Source organism: Pseudonaja textilis, chromosome 1 (genome assembly GCF_049901715.1).
Source record: "Pseudonaja textilis isolate UNSWEBS1 chromosome 1, rPseTex1.2, whole genome shotgun sequence".
NCBI classification, from domain to species: domain Eukaryota; kingdom Metazoa; phylum Chordata; class Lepidosauria; order Squamata; family Elapidae; genus Pseudonaja; species Pseudonaja textilis.
Genome location: NC_141990.1, coordinates 77,930,975 through 77,955,338, shown reverse-complemented (window position 1 = coordinate 77,955,338; position 24,364 = coordinate 77,930,975). Strand labels below are relative to the sequence as shown.

General features: G+C 37.5%; 1 long non-coding RNA gene across 1 annotated transcript in view; it reads left to right on the top strand.

Moving 5' to 3' along the window:
- Positions 1-1,257: 1,257 nt before the first annotated feature.
- The window catches only part of LOC148127690 (uncharacterized), a 288,673-nt gene continuing 265,566 nt past the window's right edge, over positions 1,258-24,364 (top strand). The window contains exons 1-2 of the long non-coding RNA XR_015744651.1: positions 1,258-1,364; positions 7,766-8,430. This is a non-coding gene — a long non-coding RNA (uncharacterized LOC148127690). The remainder of the gene's footprint in view (positions 1,365-7,765; positions 8,431-24,364) is intronic.

The window sequence follows — 24,364 nt, the reverse complement described above, 5'->3', positions numbered from 1 at the left end:
CAACCGGTTCTGTGGGCATGGCTTAGTTGGTGGGTGTGGCTTGGTGGCCATGTGACTGGATGAACGTGGCTTGGTGGTCATGTTATTGGCTGGGCGTGGCCAACTCAATATCATCGAGGCATGCCTCTCCTCTCCTGGCCTCTCATGACTGTGGGGATGCTGTAACAGTCATAAGTGTGAAAAATAGTCGTAAGTCTCTTTTTTCAGTGCCATTGTAACTTTGAATGGTCGCTCCACACAAGCAAAGTACCAACAAAGGAAGGGAAAAAAATCCCAGAGAAGTTCCAGAGACAGGAAGTCTAGTCCTGCCAAGAATAAGGGTTAACTGAGGGGCAGTTTCTATAAGCAACACCAGAATGTTTCCTTCCTGCCTTCCTTACACGATTAGGCCAGTAATTTCTTCTAACAACCGGTTCTCCAAACTGCTTAGAATGTTAACAACCAGTTCTAATGAACAGGTGCGAACTGGTAGAATCCCACCCCTGCAGCCAACAATATGGAAGTTGTAAAGATTGAGAAACCTTAATCTAGGCATTATGAGAATTCTTCGGCCTATCCAATCATGAATACAGTTTCATGTACTAGTGTCTTTGGTGTATGCTAGGGATATCAAACTCACATTATTGTGGTTGCATCAAGTGATGTATCGGGACTTTTTTCCCTTTCGCTATACTGGGCACGGCCAGCACGTGACACATCTGGCCCATGAGCCGAGAGTTTGACAGCTCTGATGTATACGTTACTAAAGATTAGTGTTTACATCCATGAACCTTTTTTTTAGCATTTCACATATGAAGAAATCTAGGATTAGTTATACTGGGAAGTGAACAAGATACACAGATAATAACTTCATAATGATTTAACCATGTTTTTCCATATATAGACATATGTAAGATGAAGTTTCCTGAGGCGGGGGCGGAAACCCCTTTCAGCTTCCACGTTCCAGTTCATTGATAGTTGGCTGAAAGGGGCAGGGAAACCTTTGTTTCATAAACGGAATGAGAGGAAGTGCAATTCAGAATCGGCTTGTAATGTTTAATTAGAACTAGAGATTAAAAGAAGATGGAATGCCTAGATTTTCTGATAATCCATGTCCAAGTAGCTATAAGTATTTATAGTATTTAGCTACAAGTATTTCCATGAATCAATATTTATGGTTCAGGGATAATACATGACTCATGTAAATCTAATAATATTTATTATGGCATAAGGTTTCATAGATTCTTCTTCAGCAGGGACTAGCCTGGTGAATCTACTTTATTATTTTTTTTGGATAGAACTCTGATATTCGGCGAATGTACCCGATCTATTTCATTGTGCAAAGTGACAAAGAATGGTGGAAGGCTCTTTATAGTTTTACTGCTGTAAGTACTCTACATTAGTAGAAAGTATGGTCCATTATGAAGGAGGTTATCACTCATTATATTGATAATGATGCTACTCAGCTGCTCCCTGTATGGATGCCATCATTTTGATTGTGATATTGTGTTCTGGAAGAGGGCCAGGATTGTGACTAAGTCCACCCTGTTGAGTTTGTGAACATTGCAAGCCCACATTAATAACTGGAATATGGAGACAGCAGAATAGAAAAATCACAAAATATAAAGACCTGCAAATAGAAGTAGAACAGCTGTGGCAAAAAAGGTAAATATAGTACAAATAATAATAGGCCACTTGGATCCAATCCCTTGAGCACCACTGGCATTGACAAAAATCACAATTGGTCAATTGCAAAAGGCAGCTGTATACTTGGAACACCTTACACCCTGTGATGATACCTTTAACACCATCAGACAACATCTGCCTATCCCGAATTCATGGGAAAGATTTGATAGATGGATAAAAATGCCAAATCCAGTCTAAACCATAAACTATGTGACTAACCATAACAATAATCCCAGGTCCTGGAGAAAGACTTCATAGAGGGACAAAAATGGCAAATCCAATCTGGATGACTGTGAGCCCAACCATAATAATTTAAGCTTTCTATACCACATGACTCTCAATGACTCAGGGAGGCTATTTTATATACATAGCTCATATTTCCATGATCAGTTTCAAATCCAAACTTATCAGATCTTTTGCATTATTAATTTCCTCCAAATATTTTTAGCTACTTAATTTATAAACTTCTTTTAGTTGCTTAATTTATAAAATTCTTTAGATTCCCATTGGGAATCACAAATTGCTGCTGATATATTATAAATTACTTAAAGATCTGTACTGGATCCTTATCTATCTTCTGTCCACTTTGCCCATTCCTGCCCACAAAAGCACAATCCAATCATTTCCAAGCAGCCACAAAACTCCTGTTACTTGCCTTGCTAGACATTCACTCTAGTGTTCCTTTCATTGTACATTCCACGCCTTTCAACTTTTTTACACAAGGTTTCCAGTGCCCCATGAAACCTTTAATACTCATTCTTCCATGCATAGCGCTTTGGCAGGCATAGTAACTCCATTGTGCTGGTGTTATTACCGAATAATGAATGAATATGTCAAGCCACAAGATGCTTAAAATTAAATTTGCTCAATTCAGTTTTAACCCTCATAACTGAAAGTTTAAGCTCAAACTGAGGTTGCTTTCAAATAAGTGGCTCTTGATGTTACCAATAGAAAGTCAGTGTGCAGGATACTGGAGTAAGAAAAATGCAGAAAAGAGTAATGTAAGTACGTGGGAGATTACAAACTTAATGGGTCACAATTAAGTAGTAATTGACCCACTTTTGAGTCAGCAAAACACCACTGGAATGAACTTTTCTGTCCCTCTTGCCAATGCCTACTCCTCCGTTATTTCACTTTTTCCGAGCCAGTGTCAAATGCACTGTCCTGATTTACGAATATTCCTTGATTTATGAACACAATTCAGCTCAAAATTTCTGTTGCTAAGCAAGACAGTTAAGTGAGTTTTGCCCCATTTTATGACTTTGCCAAGCATTTGAATTTTGAGCATGTGACCATGGGGATGCTGCAATTGTTGTAAGTGTGTAACTTCAAATAGTCACTAAGCGAGTAGTTGTAACTAGAGGACTACCTGTACTGCATGCAGATCACAATAAGGAAAGCAACTGCTTGGTTTTTCCAGCTTTCCTGCAATCTACCTTCAGATATGTGGGAAAAAATAGTTGATAATCCCCAAAATGGATAACTGTAGGACTTCTGTCATTTCTAAGTTTCATCCTATCTGGCCTCCTCCTATTCTGTTATTACCTGAATTAAAGTGCTTTACTTTTTTTTTTAACAAGTGGAGTCATGAAGGCATATAGGGCGCAAGAATCACTTACGTTTTCTCTCCTATTGTTTTTCCTTATAGCAACAAGTGTCACATTGCATTCTAGATTCCTCTATGAGCTGTGCAAAAATCAATGAAAGAAATACATTCTCTCATCATGCCACAGTTTTGCTCTTTATGTCTTACAGTAAATTGATAAGCTCCATAAAGTGAAACATACAGTACAACCAGCATAGTGATGCTGGACAGTTCTGATAGGTTCCCTGCACAATGTGTTGTCTTTCAGGTGATTACAGCAGAATGCAGCAGGTGAGATGACCAGGGAACAGAGAGGCAGGGTAGGTTGCGTACATCAGGCTTAGATGGCCAATAAGTGCTGACCTTCTAACTTAGTTTTGATATAGACTACAGCCATGATGGTGAACCTATGGCACGTGTGCAGGAAGTGGCATGCAGAGCCATTTCTGCCGGCACATGAGAGGTCGCCCGGAAGAGCCCCACTGCGCATGCGTGCGTGCCCCCTGTCAGCCAGCTGATTGTCAGGTATCTGCCATGCTTGTGTGGAAGAAGACGTGCATGTGGGAGACGTGTGCACATGCGCAGGGGGTGGGGCGCATGTGTGGGGGTCACGCATGCATGTGCAGAGGTGCGTGTGTGGGTGGTCACTTGCGCATGCTCAGAGGCAGCGGTGTGTGCGTAGGGGGTCGCCCATGCACGTGCAGGGGGCGGGGCGGGTTGCGCGCACATTGCATCATGGGTGCAGGCATGTGACGTGGAAATGGTTAGTCATCACTGGATTAGAGTGTGGTAATGCATGACAGACTTTGCACAAGTTATGGCTGCCATTAGAAACCACTAGCTTATTGGGGTAGGACACTTTAGCACTGGGATGGCTTTGGGTAGCTTAAAACTCTCTCACTCATGTTGGAGGTGGAATGAGGTGAAATCCAACTCATGGAGACATGGCAGAAAAAACATTCAGCACGTATTTCTACTTTGGTTAGGTGCAAATGGAGAAAAATTTAAAGTAGACAAGATCTTTGGTAAAATTCTGTAATTGAGGCTAGGACATGACATAATAATAGCTTTATCTGGAAGGACCCTTGGACCCTGTGGCCCTTGAAATGCATTTTTCAAAGTGTATAATATCTATATAAAGCTTATTAGGCTACTCTTAGGCCAACCTACCTCACCAGGTTGATAGTTGTGGGGAAAAATAGGAAGTGCTATGCACACTGTTTTAGCTTCTGTACAAAAGGTAGGGTATAAATAGAAAAATAAACACATTAAAAAATGACTGTATTTCCTTGTCCAAGCACAATCCTTTAAGCAAATTTCAAAATGTAATGTTACAAGAACCTTGAAATTTCAGTAATTGTTTTTTCATGCAAGATTTAAAAAAATTACAGTGAAATCTTGATTTGCCATATCTCAGTATAATGGTCTTCAAATGCCATGGACCATTTTTTTTGGCATTTATGTCATTTATGTTTGACATCACTATGCAAATTATTAAAAGGGTGAACCATGATCTTTGATTGAATGAATTATCAGGAATAATGATAATCCCTCTTCACAGCTAAGCCATTAAATCAACATTTCACTTGTGTACCTTCATTGTATACTGAAAATCTAATTATTATTATGTTTAGGTATGTCTGATTTCGTGTAACAGCCACATTCAGAGTAGCTTGATGGTAGCTCTTGATACAAGCAGAAGAGAAAACACTGATACATAATTTGCCTATTCCAAATTCCATTTCCTGTATGACATCTCAGACATTTCCTTTCAATTTCAGATTTGACTAGGATGCTGAACACCCTGCAGTGCTGCATCCTTGGGAGCAGAAAGTAACATTTATAAAGAAAACCCATACATAGTTTCAAGGTTTTGTTCAGAGGTGGATCCCAAGTTGTATAAGACTCATACAGTCTAAACATGAGAATGTAAGATTTCAAGATAACATCTGAATAAAAATCATGAACATAGAAAGCTGCCTGAGTCATAGCATTGCTCCATCATCTGCACTGCATGTGCTAATCACAGTTCAAGGGCTTTTCATCAGGATATCCAATCAGTAGATTTCTATTTGAGTAGATCCTGTTTTGTATTGAACCTGGGCAACTACAGTTTTGTTTGGCGTAAACAAGACATGTGCAATCTTATTAAACAATGCACAATCTTCTTTGGAAAATGATTCACTGAATTTTGTTCCAAAAAAACTAGACCAAACTGAAACCCACTGGTAGAGAAGAAAATCCATTCATCTAAAACTTCATATTTGTCAACTAACAAGATATTTTTACCGGTAGTAAGTACAGCTTGAATTTCCAATTAAGAATTTTTTTCTACAATCATCCACCCTGATTGGCATATTGTCTCTTTCACATTGTCTTTCAGTTGTCACTGGGTTATGAAGGATTTTTAAAAAGTTGCTTCTTCTATTTTCCTCTTTGTACAACAAAATGCCCAAGGACCAAAAAAGGCTCTTGTTTAGTAGAATTTGGACTTTTTTCTTTGAAAGACATTCTGTCAGGAAATTTCTCCTTAGTACTAGGTTGTTTCTCTCCTTGATTAACTTCCATTAATTGATTTGGAAAATAGGTTGACTCCACCTCTTCTTTGTGGAAGTCTCTTAGATATTGGAACACTGCTATCATGTCACTTCCAATCCTTTTCATTAAACTAGAATGTTTCATTAAACATTCTTCGTATGTTTTAGTCTCCAGGCTCCTAATCATGTTTGATTAATCTTCTCTGCATTTTTTCTAGTCTCAGCACCTTGTTTATTTTGTGGCAACCAAAACTGAATGCAATATTCCAAGTCTTACCAAGGCATTATAAAATAGTACTAACCCTTTATGTGATCTTGATTTTATCCTGTTAATGCAAACTGTGTTGGCTTTTTTGGTTGCTGCAAACACTGTTGGCTCATATTTAAGTGAGTGTCCACTAACTACTATTGAGCCAAGCATCACCTATTCTATACCTGTACATTTGGTTTTTCTTGCTTAAATGTAGAACCTTGCTTTTCTTACCATTAAATTTCATTTTGTTAGATAAGTCCCAGTGTTCAAGTCTGTCGAGATCCATCTGGATCTTGAACCTCTCTTCTGGAATGTTGGCTATTCCTGTCAGCTTGATTTCGGTCAGCCAGTTATGAATCCATCTGGTGGTGATGCTATCTAATCTACATTCTTCTACCTTATCAAACAGGAGGTGGTGATCTACTTTATCAAATGCCTTACTGAAGTCCAAGTAACTGTTTTTTTTTGAAGATGGAAACCACATTAGCCCTTTTCCAGTCATCTGCTAGATTCCTGGTGCTCCAGCATCTTTCAAAGACATGGTTCTGTGGCTCTCTCTATCTCCTTACCCACCCACATCTGCACCCCCCCACACACACATTTATGTGGAGGGAGATATGTTTAAAGAAATATGCCATCACCTTTGCCATTATGGAGAAAATAGCTCTAAGCCTGGACAGCATGATGCAGTAGCTGAGATGTGAGTAGCAGAACATCTTGACAGCTGTAAAGGATGCATCTGAATATTGGTCATAGATAACTATGAACACTATGTGATTTTAAAGACTATAGGTGAAAGCAAAGAAGAAAAATACTATTGCACACGGGAATGATAGTATCATTGGCTTCCTTGGTATGTGCTATAATTACTAACACATTAGCAATGAAAAATCGGAGCATGTGTAAAAGAATATGTTTGTCACTCAGTCCATTTAATGGCCTTTTTATTGTGAATACTTCCCATTTTATGATTTTTTTTAGAACAGTGTTTAGATTTTTATATCTTTATTTTTTTCAATCTATGAGTCAATTCTTTTAACTTTTGATATATGTTTTAAGCATTTGCCTCATTAATTTGTAGCTGGGATATAAATTCCTTCAATTTGGTTTAGATAAAGTTGTATTTTCACAGTTCAGGTAGCAGAAAGCATGCATTTAACCAAATGACATGAAATATTGCAATGGTGAGCTGAGGGCTAAGTAGTTTGGGCAGAGAGAGTCCCAGTCTCTGTTTCTGTCTTTGCTGGCTAGAGATACTTGGATCCTAATGGATTAATTTTTCAAAGCAGTGTTTGGGCCAGTGATACTATATATTCCCTAATTTGGTTTGTATTTGCACTTAAGTACAGTATTATTGAAGAGAAAATGGTGCCAAAGATAACTTGGAGCAATTCATAGTTCAGTGTGGTGAAGAAATATTGTCTACTTATAATTGTAGGTTTGAATAAGAAAGAGCTCTTGAAAATGCACCCTTATTCGCAAATAATTTTTCCTTTCCTCCCTCTCTTCTTCCAGAGACTCCACATGTGGATTCTATTTTGCCACTGTAGGAATTCAGAAACCCATTCTGAGCTCTGTGAGTGTGGGTATGTATGTGTGAGACTCAAGATAGCAAGAAGGTGATGTTTGTGTCCATGCATATATGTGAGTAAATATCCACATTATGAATGTCAAACTGGAACGTTATTTGCTTCTTTCATCACCATCCTAACATTTTTCTTGCAGGTGCAGGGGCTGCTTTTCAGATCAATAAGCACCATCTAGCATGTCCAAATGCAACATCCTGATCCAACTGGACATTTTCACATTCACACTTATTGTATCTTGCCATCTTTGTTTCGGCCTTCCACGTGTGCACTTGCCATCTGTATTAAAGTAGAAGGCGATGGGATGCTGCTTTGTAGAACATGGCAGTAACATTATATTTCTCCTTCATTTTCTCTGATGTCCATTTTCTTCTGAACTATGTCATTGCTGACAAGGTCAGGAAGAGAAATGCCTAATGACCAATGAAGCATGTGCATCTCCATGGCTTGTAAAATGCGCTCAACGTATCTGGTGACTTTATTTGCTTCTGTAATTTGCTAAAAGAAATTGTATATATTGTTAGAATAATAGCCGAAATCATTATTGCACTTCATCATTTCATCCATAGAGACTTTATCTCTAGCTGGGAAGCAAAGATAGAAGTACCTCCCAAGGTCACGTGAAATAAGCCTTAACATTTATGGCATATAATTTCCATCAAATCTTAGAATTAATTGTAATGTGATTTGTGTAATAGGCAAAGACTGACAAATTATTTTAGCCTATTGTTGAAATTAATAAGATTAAGTGTAATTCAATCCTAGATTAATTAATCTAGTTGTTACAGCCTCAACCCCTCACAGGTGCCTACCATCCCTTTCTTACTGTGCCCATTTATCTGTATTTACTCCCTTTGTTCTTGTTTATGTTCATAGTTGTTATCTTGTACTTGTTTGACAAACAAACAAACAAACAAATAAATAAATAAATTTAGATTTTGAGAACGCCATTCTTGGCTTGAAAGGCCAATTTGGTCATCAAGTAGGAAAAATCTGTAAAACTCTTTTCAGAAAAAGCAGAAGGGAAGATTTCAACTGAACTGCATTTGACTGAGCACATAATCTAACACATGTGTGTCAAACATCATGTTGCCGTTACATGATGTTTTGGGGTGATCATGGCCTGTGTGTCTGGCCCCATGGGCCTCCAGTTTGACACCCCTGGTTTAGCACCTTGCATCCAGATACATATTGCTCCTTGTACTTAATATTGGAATATATCCTGCAGGTGTGTAAACATGGTGTGATGTTTGGGTAAACCAGTATTTTCCTACAGCCTTTTCAATCAATGTCATGCAGTGTTAGCACTAGAATTTACATATGTTCTCTGTGGGGAAAGATGCTTGTTTATTTATATTTAGAACATCTACAATTTATTAAGTCTTGTACAATGATAACATCACTATCCCATCTTGTCAGCCTGAGACCAGTCTAAATAACTTCATAAGCAAGATGACATGGGCTAGGAAGACACATTCTTGAGTAACATGGCACAGGCTATTACAGCAGGGAGCTATTACTGCTCCCTATAGAAGCCTATTTTTTAAAAAAGTTGGAGTTTAGTGGGGAAGTTCTCTTGGGATATTTAACTATGAACAGTGGCACTGAGAACTAAAGTTTCTGAGCACAAAGGTTGGTGATTACCTTGAAAACCATAAATGGCCTTGGTCCAAAGTGCTTAAGCCAGAATAGGGAACTGTATATGATTTGAGGGCTGGATTCTGTCCTTCATTTCCTCTATCAGACTGGATAGTCAGGGGCTTGGAATTTAGGAAGAGGAAGTCCAACCCCCGACACTTGCATTTTTCTTGTTGAAGGCAGAAGTAAATGACAGTTCCCTGCCTTCCCCTGCATGAAGGGAAGGAACCTTACTCATAACCAGACTGTTGCCCTCAAGCTGGAGCAAAGTTGGCTTTTTTCTTTTCTGAATGGGGCAGCCATGCTTTGGGTGAAAGAGCTATGGTTCCTTTCATTCTCCTGGGATACCTGCACCTTCTGCTCTCAGTGGTCTTCTGCTGTACCGTATCTTCTGCTGATGGTGTAGCACAGCTGAGAGAAATGTTCTTCCGTTTGGAGCATAACTTCTTGCAATCTCAACTTCTCCTTTTGTTTGTTTGTTTGTTTATTAAATTTATATATCACTCATCTCATTATCCAGAACAGCTCTTAGAGAATATATCATGTCCCAAAGACTGAGTTATACTTGTAGATATATCTTATGGGTTTGAGGAATAGATTTGGCTAGGTAGATCAGCGAGCCAGATGAGTCTCCAGACTAAATGTTCTCCACATGTAACTTAAGGAAACACCACAAGTATCAGCTAATTACTTCCTAGTAGAGATGTATATCCAAAATGTAGTAAAGGCATGAATGAGATTACAAGATTTAGTGGGCATGTTGACACGGTAGACTCCTTTGATCCAAGAAATTGACCATTTACTTGTTAGTTTCTATCATTGCTCAACTGTTTGAGGTAGATTTTGTCTTCAGGCAGATGGTGATTTTTACAGTGGCACCATGTAATTTTATTTGCTAATTCTGTTTTGAGTTTTGAATTGTTTCTTTGGATTTTTGTAAACTGCTCCAAACTGCGTAAACATTTTAGAATGATTGGATATAAGTATTTTGAATAATCAAGAAATGTATTAATGTTCATTAATGAATTCAAGATAGGCATGCTAAATTTTATTATTCATGCTTAATATGCAAGGGACATGCAATATTGATGATTTGAACTCATATCTCTCCACAGCCACAGACTTTATTGGATAATCTTTGGACATTTGCCATTCCCACGAGCTACTATGGAAATCATATGAGAAACAAATTACATGCTTTGCTTTGAATTTATTGGAAGAAAAGGGGATTCCTTTATATGAAACATATAAATATTATATTGCAGGCAAACAGCAAATGCTTGATGTCTAAGTAAAACTGGAGGTTTATTTTCAATTAGTTAATTATACAAAGGCAGAGGAGTTCCCTTGTGACATAATTATTATTTTTGTAAACCTAAAGCCCTTTGGGGAGAGGAGGTGTTATTTATATGTTTATAAAATAGGTAGCAATTTTGGATGGCTAACCCTTCCAACTTGATTGAATATTTAAGCAGAAGTAACACTAATCAGATGCCTAAATTCTTATGCAAATCAATGGGAAAAAGGTGACAATGACATAGGTATTCCTCAGTGTTTTAAAAGATTTATCTACTGCATATTAGGATGACTGCCCAGTTTATCTTAATACTGGAAACATTTATTATTTTTTATTCATTCATTCATTCATTTTCTATGCTGTCCATCTTACTGCTACTGCAATTCTGTCTTGCTAGAAATGGAGGAAAGATTATGGAAAGTAGCATTATGAATTTCAGTATTAGAAAATGCTTGCATTTTATTGAAATGGCAAAGACAAACCTGTATGTAAAAAAAAAGAGAAGTTTCCCAACCTTTGGAATTCCGTATGTATTGGACTTCAACATACCACAAGTAATGCTCCCACCACTGTTGCAAAATTCCAGGTAAAGAATAGGATTTTCAGTGTCATTTTGTTGCCATCTAGGCTTTGTCTGAATTTTTTACAACTCAGACCCTGTAATTTTATCCTGTGGGTGTAGGTACTTCGAAGATTACAAAGAATGGCTCTTAGAAATATAGATTTTATATGTGTGTGTGTGTGTGTGTGTATGTGTGTGTATGTATGTGTATGTATATGTATATGTATATGTATATTTATTTATTTATTTCACGGGTACTTACATGTATGGTATTCGGCTTTGTTCGGGTATTTTCCCACGTCATTATAGTTGTGCTTTTAAAGTTGTAGCAACGTTTCGGCAGAATCTCATCTGCCATCATCAGGCTTCTGTATTGTGTTCGTCTGTGAGTCAGATTTTTACAGTTGTTTCAGTTTTAAATTTGGGGCTAGCCTACCATTCTGGCACAGCAGTAGGCTAGCCCCAAATTTAAAACTGAAACAACTGTAAAAGTACAATACAGAAGCCTGATGATGGCAGATGAAATTCTGCCGAAACGTTGCTACAACTTTAAAAGCACAACTATAATGACGTGGAAAATACCGGAACAAAGCTGAATACCATACATGTAAGTACCCGCGAAAACTTAAGAAAACATACAGGGGTGGGTGGGTTTTTAGTTAGAATTTCCAGTAGAGCACTCATTAGATATATTCCTCAAGCATCGTTTAGAATATGGTGGTGTAGTAGTGATGTATAGCCTCCTTATTGTAACATTCTTCTGGAATGCATTGCTAATTTTTAAAAAATACTATATCATAAAAGGACAAATGTAATCAGTTTCTTCTGTTCAATGAGGTGATATTTATTTTTACCTGCTACCAGAAGCTTATCCAAACCAGGGTAGTATAATGGCTAGTATGCTAAACAGGATCCCCATAGTTAACATTACTTTCAACCAACGGAAACCATTGCCAGTTATTATTTTTCAGATCAGCCCACTTGAAAAGGAACTTATGAGGAAGGCATATTGTATACACCTCCATGACTTCCTGAATGAAAACTGGGATATAAATTGAATAAAAAAATAAAAAAATCAAGAAGCATGGCCAAATCAACATTTTTTTTTCATTTTAGATTCTTTATAATGAATCACGGTTAGAGGTAATATGGGAAAAACAAAAGGGCAGGAAAAGGTTATTAGTATCTCTTGTACCAAAATCATAATTCCTACCTGACCACAAAAGATTGCAACTGCAGGGAGGGGTTAGCAGGACACAAGAATCACTTCTATAAAGACCCATAAAGATCTGCTATAGGTTGGAGCCAGGCCATACCTGCAATCTCATTTAAATCTCACTACTTACTTTCCGTACTGATGATGACTTAGTTATTTTTCTGATTTATAGCAGTCTTGAAGAGATGTTTCTCTTGAAGCAGTGTTCTAATATCTAAGGAGCTGCCACAAAGAAGAGAGGGTCAACCCATTCTCCAAAGCACCTGAAGGTGGAATAAGAAGCAATGGATGGAAACTAATCAAGAAGAGAATCAACCAAGGACTAAAGAGAAATTTCCTGACAGTTAGAACAATTAATCAGTGGAATGACTTGCCTCCAGAAGTTGAGGATGCTCCAACATGGAAGGTTTTTAAGAAGGACAGCCATTTGTCAGAAATGGTATAAGTTTTCCTTCTTGAGCAGGGCCTCCAAGGTCTCTTCCGACTGTTATTCTATTATTTTGACAGCCAGATAATTTCCGATTTAGAATAATCAAAGCTTGCTGGAAGTGACAAGTATGGATATAGAGATTAATTTGGATTGAAAAAGAGCTATATACAGTGGGAAAACCTGTAAGTTGCATAAATGAGGACACTATCAACAATATCCCATTTGCTTTCATATCTATGGGAAGTGTAATTATTTGCTCAGACACACAAACTTTTTAAAATATTGTGAAAGACCATTACGAAGCTCAGGAAAAAGGGGTTTCAAACAAAATAAGCTCCTAATGTTTTCTATATCTGTCTGCCTGTGTTTGTTTGTCTCTGCTAACCATTTTACATTGAAACTTAGCATTTACCTCTTCCCATTATGCAAGCAAACTGCAAACTTCCTGAGTCCAGATTTAAGAGTCAATGCATTCTACAAGTATGAGCAATTAGAGAAATATTTCACCTCATTTTAAAAATACAGAGAGTGCTTTGTACTGAGTAATTGCTTTGGAGAAGAACTGAATTAAGTTATGCAATTAAAAGCACTGTAACAATGCTTAAACAAAATCTTAGGTCAAATCTTGAATTCTTAGGTGGGTCAAACATACTGTTATTCACACAGTAGGTATTCTTGCATGAGTTGGTTAGATCACATGGTAAATGCACATGCTATGCTTAAGCCTCCACACAATTTGTTCTACAATTCATGAAATTGAGAAGAGAATTGAATTAGAAGTAGAGTAACATAACTTCATATTTGTGCAGAAATAATTTTTGGTGACAAGCACAAGAGTGTAATAATAAGCTGACAGAAGCTGTCTTTAAATAGTCTAGGTACATCAGGCCAGCTTCGGTCAAGACTCCAAAATTTATCTAAAATATGAAATTATTTCAAAGATGACTTTCAAAAAAGCTATTTGGAAATAGCCATTTCTAACAAGAGTGGGCAAGGATTTATTTATGTGTGAGTTGGGCAGCTATGTACATTTGTTAAATAAATAGATTAAAAATGTCCCTCCCTCCTATGCATACAAAGAATTTGGCAGATCTGCAGGTAATATTTCTAATGAAATAATTAAATGGCATAGAAGTGAACTAAAAAGGTATAGGGAATATGATTTTTTAAATTTATTTTATTTTACTTATTTTGATTTGTCAATCGCTTACAAGATAATAGGTATAAGTATGAATACATGAAATGGGTACATATAAGAAAAATAAAAGAAACAATAGGACAGGGATGGTAGGCACGTTGATGCGCTTATGCATACCCCCTACAGACCTCTTAGGAAAGGGGTGAGGTCAATAGTAGACAGTCTAAGGTTAAAGTTTTTGGGCTTTGGGGAAGAAACCACAGAGTCAGGTAGAGTATTCCAGACATTGACCACTCTGTTGCTGAAGTCGTATTTCCTGCAGTCAAGTTTGGTACGGTTAACCTTGAGTTTGTATGTATTGTGTGCTCTTGTGTTGTTATGGTTGAAACTGAAGTATTCATTGACAGGTAGGACATTGCAATGTATGATTTTATATACTATACTTAGATCGGACCGAAGGTGGTGTAGTTCTAGATTTTCTAGGTCTAGAATTTCAAGTCTGGTGGCATAAGGTATTCTGCAATGAGTAGAGGAGTGGAGAACTCTTCTTGTGAAATATTTCTGGACTTTCTCAACTGTGCTAATATCAGATACGTAATGTAAGTTCCAGACTGATGAGCTATATTCGAGTATTGGTCTAGCAAATGTTTTGTATGCTCTAGTTAGCACTGTCATATGTGCCTGACTTTTTTTAAAGCTGCCTCCCACTCAGGTTGCCATTAGATCTTTGTATCATAGAAAATAATACTTAGATATATATGATGTATTGCATCTGTGTGAGCTCCATATTGGCTTTTCATTATGAGTTTACTACCCTTTGATCACAGAATACTAAAGGAGAAGCAGGAATCCAAAAACACACCTACTTTAAAGACACCCTATTTGTTGTGCAATACCATATGCTTGCTAAATTTAGGCCTGGTGCAAGCAAGGGCAGTGTTAGTGAAACACTGACTTTCAGTGTACACTTTTGGCATACTCCTCTCTGAAACTGGTCCAGTTTCTTTAAAGCTCTTAGGAGCAGCTTTCTCAATTTGATGTCTTCCATACCACTCCCATCACTTTATCTCAAGGATAGGGAACTTGGGATAAAATTCCCAGCTCTTGTATTAGAACTCCCATAAACTTAATTGTCACGGCAAATGGCATTGGTGCATGGGAGTTACACTTAAAAAAAAAAAAAGTTGGAGGAAACTGAATATCCATTCCTTTACTAGTGAACATTGTCTATGTTGCACATGGAAGGAAATAGTGTACATATGGTGATTATTGATACAAGAAGCCTGTCATGAGATATCAACAGGATATATCCCAACCATCATAAAGTTTTGAGAAAAAGTTAAGAAGGAAAATTTAATAGTTCACCCTTAATCTTGGTCCACGTGGCACTTCCATTCTAAAGCATTTTCAAGTAGGACCTAGGGTGGTCTGAGAAGCTTGTGAATAGGTGTTTTCTCCATGGGAAGGAAGTCCTAGCCTTTTCTCCTAGTTCCTGAGCTTCCCTGCCTGTGTTCCAGTCTAAATAAACAGGGATGAAAAGGACCATCTCTTTCAATCAGACACACATATGTTCCAGTACACAAAATGCTGTGTGGGGAAGTTCAGGTTAATTATTTCTGCTTCAGTGGTGAGAGACTGGCAATCCTGCATTGTTTTCAAAATGCTTTGGAGAGATTCAGAAGTGGAAGCCCTAATGCTGTGTAAATGCCTTCAAATGCCTTCAAAGAAGAACCAAGTTTGAGATCAGAGATACAGTACACAAGAAAAGAATGAATCTGCCATTCTCCTAGATACTGATTGCAACTTTGTGATTACTTTTAACTTCTAAAATCTCCAGCCATATCTCCACCAATAGGCATGAAACATAAAGAATACAACCTCCTCTATTTTATTGCTTTATTATATAATATTCATTTTTAAAGTTTTGTTGAAATTTCCAAGTACCTAACTTCAATAGTTCTCCTATACTTCCTTAAAGAATTTCAGCCTTCTCGAATTTCATCAGGTTGCTTCCTCGCACCCCCTGCCCCTTAGCCCCAGTGTTGGACTGGCTCCTGACTATCATAATCCCAGAAAAAAATATAGATTTCTGTTGGATTTCTGTTGCTTTTAGCAAACTCATGTATTCCTCCCCTCCCATGTCATATTGCCTTCTATGCAGAGATTAAGCCACAAAATATTTTTCTGGTTGAAGAAAAAGACTACTGTATCTTCTGAATTTCTGCATAACAGCTTGCTTTTGAGACAAAAAGCTAACTGCATAAGAACCAGCTCAAATATTATGAAGTTCAATATTTAGCTATTTGAATTGGCTCCTACAAAATCGGCACAGCCAGACTTCAACATACTGTACTGTCTCCCTTAAAGAATTCAGGAAGCAGATATGTTGCAGAACTCCTTCCTTATCTAGACAACCTCTGGGACTTTGGGAGTCGAATTTCAGAAGCAAATGAAGCATTATGGAGTCTCAGTGAACTTTGTGGGAGGGAGATTAGAGGAAAAGGTAAAGAGAAGGCGCTCTCTCTCTCTCTCTCTCACCTGGCAACACAGAGCACTGAGGTCATCGAAAATGGATGGTTTATTCAGTCTCTCCTTATGACACACCTAACCTGAGGAACATCACTGTGAAAGAATTAGCTATGATTCATGAGCAGAACAGTAAACAAAAAGTGTTTATTAGCAACTCTTGTCAAAACATTCTGCTAAACCGCATTCTGACAGCAATTTCCTTTTTGTGTCTCAATTTCTTTTTATATTCGAACACATTTTAACTCTGTGTTAAAATGTTAATTTTATTCTTAAGGTTAAATGCATGATACATTGAATTGCAATTAGGCTGCTTTAAGAACTATGCCATATCTGTGGATCTAGAGAATCAATCCTTTCTGAACGATTTGCATATAGTCCACAGAACTATTGATTTGGCTGCAAAAATGTAGACCACCAGATGATAACAAACTTTAGAGGTTGTTGATTTGTTTTAGTTGCTATCTAGTAGTTGCCTAAATTTTTGCAGCCCCTAATAAGTCAAGGAAGTATATTATTAGGTAAATAGTCACCTTATTTGAATACATTTTTCTTTCCTTCCTTCCTTCCTTCCTTCCTTCCTTCCTTCCTTCCTTCCTTCCTTCCTTCCTTTCCTTCGCCCCTCCTTCGCCCCTCCTTCCTGCTTTCTCAGATGTGAGACCAAAATTGTTTCTCAAATAATAGTTCACTTTAAGAATGGATTGCTGAACAAGAGTGGCCTGGTTTATACAGCACACTACGTCAAATCAGGCAAAGCCACCTTGTCCTATCCTGAAAACAATTTAGTTGTTTGTTTAGCTGCAAAAATCCAGATGACCACTGGATGACAGGCAAGAGAAACAAAGTAGATGCTGTTACGGTATTAGATGGAGAACTGGCTGATCAATTGTACACAGTGAATTTTATTCAATGAATGGATGAATTTAATCAATGGCTTTGTAAACAGCTGGAAAGAAATGCAAAGCCTGTATTATTTGACACTTTTATGCATGACTTTGTTGATTGGGGCAAGTGTTCAATTATTAGATTTGCAGGTACACTTTTATACACTTATTAGATCTCCAGCCGACATAGTAAACAAAAAATAGCAAACAATTTAGAGAACATGTATCAAAATTTAGGTGCATGTTGACAAGCTAGAACATGAATTTCTGAATTTCCCACGAATTTCAACAGTGGTTAAGTGTAAAGTTCTATATTGGGTGAGAAAAATAAAGGTATTAATATAGGATAGAAGTGGGGATAAGGAAACCATATTGAGCAGCACTGCAGGCAAAAAAGACTGGAGTGTTTTTATGGCTCTTATCCCACACATGAGCCTATGGTGTGACATGACCGTAATGAAGCAACTGCAATCCTAGGCTGCACCAACCAAAGTCATAATCTGAGGATGAAGAGAAGTTATTGTTCTTCTCTAGTCTGCATTGGTCAGACTACAGTACTGTGTTCAAACTCCTGGGAAAATGTTGACAATTTTTTTGAAGCGGATTGACAAATTAAAGCACATTCATACAAAAGTAACCAAGATGACAAGGGTCTTGTCTTCTGAAGAAAAGTTGAATAGTTGATTATATTTAATTGGGGCGGGGGAAGACAGCTAGAAGGTATGATAACTGCTTTCATGAATCCAAAGGGATTTCAAGTATAGTAAATGCTGAATCAGAATTATTCAGAGTTGTTCCAGAAAGTGAGTATAAATTACAAGGAAGTACATTTTAGTTGGATATGGGGAAACATTTCTTAAAAGTCCAGTTTAATAATGGAATAGACTGCCTTGGAAAGTGGTTTTCTGGATGTGTTTAAGCAGATGCTGGATGACCATTTGTTGGGCATTCTGCAAAAATGGCTTTCTGCACAAGGTATGGGAAATAAGATTCAGAAAATAATGTATTATTTTCTATACTGTACTGGATCTGATGGAAAATGAAAACAAGCATTGCAGAACTGACAGCTTATCCATAGCTATAATTACTACCGTAGTACTGTCGCCACAGTACAAACAACATACTTTTTCTTTGGAAAATAAGTGGATGAAATATCCATATCATTTCATTTTTGAGATCTTCTGTGTCATCAAACCCCAACGATTAACTTAATTAATTAACTCACTTTAGTTAACCCTTAATTAACTCTAGCGAAGAGGAGGTTGAACTAGAGAAAAATTAGGAGAAAGACTGGTTCTGTCACAGCAAATATGAGGTAATGTGATTGTACTGAAATGGAGACCTTTATATTAGAGGGAAGAAAAAAATAAAACACTTGTATAACTTCTCTGTTCAAGAAATTCAAATTAAATTTCCAGAACAGATCTAAGGCCTTCATGACTCAAAAACCAACCAATGGTTGGAACTTCAATAATGGTTATTCAATCATGACCTTTTTCTCGTAGTGAGAAGGACAATCACTTTCCAAGCTACCCCATTTGACTATACTTGCATCTATTTGCGTCATCACGGCGGTATAACGTGACTTACTGCGACTCCCCACCTTTGCTAAACCAGGAGTGGGTGTGGCCAGCACACGACACATCCAGTCTGCAGGCTGTGAATTTGACAGTCCTGGATTATATGATTTGTTTTAAGAAAAAAAGATGTTTGATCTTTGCTGCCAATGCAGCTATTATGGCATATAAGAAATTACCACAAGAAACTATTTTTAAATCACAGTGTCTTGGGGATTAATCTTGAATATATCTTTAAACACACATTTTTATTTGAAATTCTATTCAGAATTGAAAACTCCTTGATACATTGAAAACTCCCTGATTTAAAAAAAAATGTGGTTGGCTTTATTATTATGATGCTTATTGTATTAAGAATTTGGCATCTTGCAGGAAACACGTTATTCCAATTTTGTTCATTTCTACAACAATTGCCCAACTACAAACTTGTTTCAGTCTTCACCACGAAAGTAACTCCTACTCGAAACAGTGACACTACTTGTTGCATCACCGTTGCACAACACCTGCAATGCTGGCTTCACATCCCTTTTTGGGAAGCCTTGGTGAGGTTTGTCAAGTTCTGATCTGTAGAATCCCGATTCACCTCAAATTTGAAAACTTACAAGCATCTGCTTGCTTTTTCCTCCCAGGAACTTCTGGGCAAGTTCTTATCTCACCTACATCCACTCTTGCATTTGATAAACCCTAATTTGCATGACTGAAGGAGAGAATTTAATCCAAGGAGATAGGGTGGCACCAAATTGGATCATCACCTCCCCTTTCCCCCTCCCTCCCCTTCCTAACCAACTTGCCAGAGGAAAAAAGTGAATGCCTGCAGTGATATTTGTACATTTTCACTTGGCCTCGGAAAGCTATGGCCTTTGGAGATATCAGAATCCCTGAGAAAAAGAACCAGGAACGTTTATTTTAGGACAGCAGATCCTCTTGGTTCCGTGGATTACTTTGAAGCCTGAATACCGAACAACGGCTTCCCACACACACTTTTCCCCCCAGGGTTGCCCGATCAATAACTTCATTTAAAGCACCGAAAAGATAAAATCGACCAAAGCGTGGGAATTTTCGTGATTAAAAACAACAACAAACAAATAAAAAACTCCGACTCAAAATATATTTCAGAACAGGAAAGCCGAGGCGGGGGTGGGGATGGGGGCGGTGGGTCAGTTTGGATTTCCTCTAGAAATCCGCCACCAACTTTTTCGGAGACCTCGACGACGGAACTCTTAAACCACCTGTCCTTTGTCCACGTTGTCATAGGCGGCGATGGCGCCGCTTGCCGCAAAGAAGAAAAAAAAAAGGCAAGCCTTTTTGCCTTTTAATCTGACACGAGGCCAGATTAAGTATCTGTACATAAAAGAATCGCAGGCGGAAACTTCCGCCTCTGTAAACTGATCGCCTCTCCGTCTAGTTTCGTTCTCTAGGGGCGGGGGAGAGCCGGGGGGTGGGGGGGAACTTTGCCCTGACCGCGACTATGATTGTCATAAAGATCGGCAACCAATGAACGGGACAGGTTAAAATAGAGCCTTATAAATAGCTGAGCTGGCCGGGCGATGAAGGCGAATAGGGGACGCGGTGTAAAATGAACCGAGTTACTTATCACACAGGTCGTGCGGATAACTTCACTGGGGCCCTTGATCCGGAACGCCGCCCCGAACGCGTTCAGTTATAAAAACGAAGTATCTAGATTAGGGGGTCTCCAAACTTGGCAACTTTAAGACAGGCTGGAGAATTCTGGGAGTTGAAGTCCACAAGTCTTAAAGTTGCCAAGTGTGGAGACCTCTGGTCTAGATACAAGTTTGCTTTTAACTCTTGTCCTCCGTTATTATGATCACTTTACCGTAGGCAGGTTTCCTGTGGATAAGGACGCCTTTAATAAAGGTGGTTGGTCAATAACGAGTTTCAACTAGTTCCTTTTCCTCCAGCCCAGTTGTGACAGGATTTTATTTAGTGGCCTTGGTTTAAATATTGGGAATGTTCTCAAATGAAGCATTTTTTTCCTGATTGGCATCCATTATGTTTCCTAGCTTTGGTATGTAGGCTGACTTTTTCTTCATCAAACTTCTGCTTGCATTCTCAATTAAGTAGGCAGTTTAATGGAAACATTTCATGCCGTGAGGGTGGGGAGTGATTTCCCCTTTGCTGTCTTTTTAGAGCTCTTGATAATTTTACAACTTAAAAACAGGAAAATCACAATCAAACCATAATTGAAAAAAAAGGACCGTTTTCCTGAACACATTGAAATAAAAGGGGTTTTCTAAAATCACAAATTGCAGGAATAAGTTGATCTGAAGTTGAAGTACTGATCTGTCTTTGAAAAGATTTTTTTTAATGGTAACAAGTATTATGGAATTGCCATCTGTAGCAATTTGTGGTGTTTCTTGTGTGTTTATATTTTATTGGTCAATGTAAGAAACATGTAAAACTGCCAAACTCATTTCAATGGCTGGGCTAACAAGACAGTATATAGTCTTGTGTTAGCCCAATTAGTATGATTTGTCATATGGTTGAATTTATGCATCCTACTAAGTTATATTGTGGCTTAGGAAGCATGAACTAAGATTATGCCAAACCTGACCTGCAATTTTTTTTGCTGCCATATCTACAAATTCTAGAGTAAACTCGGACATTATGCCTTGTATGTGATGCTTTCTGGCTTAACATTATTGTCTGGGTTAATAATCACAAACCATTATTTATGAAGCACATTGGCTAGGTTAAAATGTGACGCTAAGGAACATGCTCTTATTAAGTCCGATATAGGAATCAGGTCACTGTGTTAATGGTAATGAGATGCATAATTCTATTTTCTGCTCACTGAAGATTTCAATCATCAACAAAGACAAAATGATGACTAACAGATATAGTTTAAAAAAAACATCCTTGAGAGTGATGGTATAAACATGTTTTAAAAGTAGAATAAGTAACTGTCAAGATACAGGTTTTAATAACGTTTGCCTAATACCATTTGTAAAGTGCTAGCTGTGAATTTGGATCATTTTGTCAAGTAACTTTTAAAAGTAAAAGGTTCATGATATTCCTGGATTGAATTCAATACAAATGTGTTAATCATACTTTGCTGAACAAACCATAACTGGCTAAGATGCAAAACATGGTTTACTAATCACAATGGTTTGATTCACTAAACAAGAATAAATCACATTATTTTGAATCAGGATAATAATGTAGAATCGGTTTCTTCAAAAACCGAACAGTAGTTTTTAAAGAATTTTTGGAATATTACAGAAAAAAATATCTTTTAACTCTTTCCACTGAACTATTAGCCTTAAATGGAAATATACTCTGGATAGTTTACTAATCTAGTTGTGTGAAAGCAGATATTACCTGGCTTATATGAAGTATAATTTTCAGAAGGATTTTTATTATTATTTATTTATCTATCCTCTGTGTAAAGTAGGCACAATTCTTGATGGCATGTTAGATACCAGGCATAGTTAAGTGAATCTTGGAGAAAAAAAAGTTACCAGTAAATTCATGCCAACAGTACACTGTACTATACATTTCTGCCTGAAGTATGGTAATATTAGGATAAGTCCAAATCATGAGTTAATGTAGATCACTGACAGTAAGATAATTGCAACCATTCATTAGGTTTCTTCTGCACAAATAAAATTTTATGTTGTATTAACTTTTTACACTCAAAAGAAATAATGCACATTTTGAAAGACATTTTTACTTGTATACAAACTGAAATAACATGCTTCCGTTAATAAATTGACAAAAGCACTGTAAAGTAATGTAAGTTCAGTTTTAAAATCAATGGTCTTTAAAACTGTTCTATTAGAATTAAGTTGATTTAAGGTAAAACAATCATGAAAAAAAATCTACTTTACCTACAGCATGGACTTAACTAGCTATTCTTAAAGTTTGGTTGTCCCATAATATAAACTTTTACTGGTGATCCATTATTGTCCTGTGTATTTTGCAGCATTTCGTGCAACTCTTGTAACCAATTCTCCACTAAACAAGGATCCCCATATAGTTCTGCCAAAATTTCAGTGGGGTCAAATATTTTAGTTACTTTCAAGGTGAATTGAAAAAGGAACTGAATTCTGATGTTTCCTATTTCAGCTAAAAGGCCAACAGTGGGCCTAGAAGTGTGGAAATGTGAATTCAATTGTAAGTGGTGAAACCAGAATTTCAAAAGTTGTTTTAAGAGTGTAGATTCATGTAATACAATATGAAGAAATAAAAAAAAGGAGAATCTTGCAAAATTACTCGGTTTTCAGTTTTAGATGGCCCAATAGTGAGTTTGTTTAACTGAAATTAGCACTAGTTCAGTGATAGCAGGTATCGGCTGAATTAGAATTTTCCTTAATTGCAACTATATGGGAAAGTCTGTATAAGAGGAAACATTTTAGATGTCATTTGGAGCCGAAAAATTCTCTATAGATTGCAATACCAGTGCAAAAGATGATTAAGATTAAGTTACAACAAAAATGTAATTTTGAAATTTTGTTGCAGTGATGGAGCATATAAAATTAAGATACGTTCTGCTCTTATTCTTTTCGAAATCAGTGGATTGGTAATACAGGTGTTCCTGAGACATAATTACATATGGACTGAAAAGCAAATACTTTCCCTTAATGTTGTTCTGGTTAGCATTATAAAAATTCATTTTACATAAATGAATGAGTGTCTCTCCCGTCGTGTTTTGGGTTAGAGACAAATACATATCTCTTCCTTTGTTCTCATAGGGCAACAATATTTGAACCAAGATACTAAAAAGGCCTAATTACAGAATGTGTCCAAAATCCAGGACCCATGGTTCCCAATGGAATAAAACTTGGGATGGTTGTGACTGCTTCAGTGCTGGCAGCTGCTGCACTGCTACTTCAGTCATGTGATCTTCATTCCATGACACTTTCCCAGCCAGTCTTGCAATCCATTACCTTATGCCCCATGAGCAGCAGCCATTGCTGGAAAAGGAAGGGAAGGGAATTGGAAAGGCAGGCAGACTTTCTAATGCTCCCTGCCAGATTTCCACAAGGAAACTCAATGGGGAAACCAGCGGGAAGTCAGAAGTCACTCCTACTCCCACTGCTTTTCTTCCTACCCTTGATCATTCCATTTCTCTATTTGAGGAAATCTCTCTGAAATGTTGACCCAACTGGTTGTCTAGTTATTTATATAGTGTGTGCAAATCTTCGAAAGAGCACTTAGCTTCACTCAAGTTTGGATCAGTGTTTCGTCAAAGTAAGGCAATGCCCTGTTTATCTTCATAGAACACTGCTTTGTTCAGTGGCTGTGATTTGAGAAGAACATCATCAGTATCACCTCAGCTCTTCCTAGAGATGAACCAATGCAGCACACTTGAGACCGAGCCATAAAGCAATCTTCATACTTCTTACATTTTATATGGCAGACATCTATTCTTGGCCTTCTAGTTGGTTGGAACTTGGAAGGATTGTATGTATCATTATGATGGAGTTATTTTTTGGTAAAGATTAGTGAC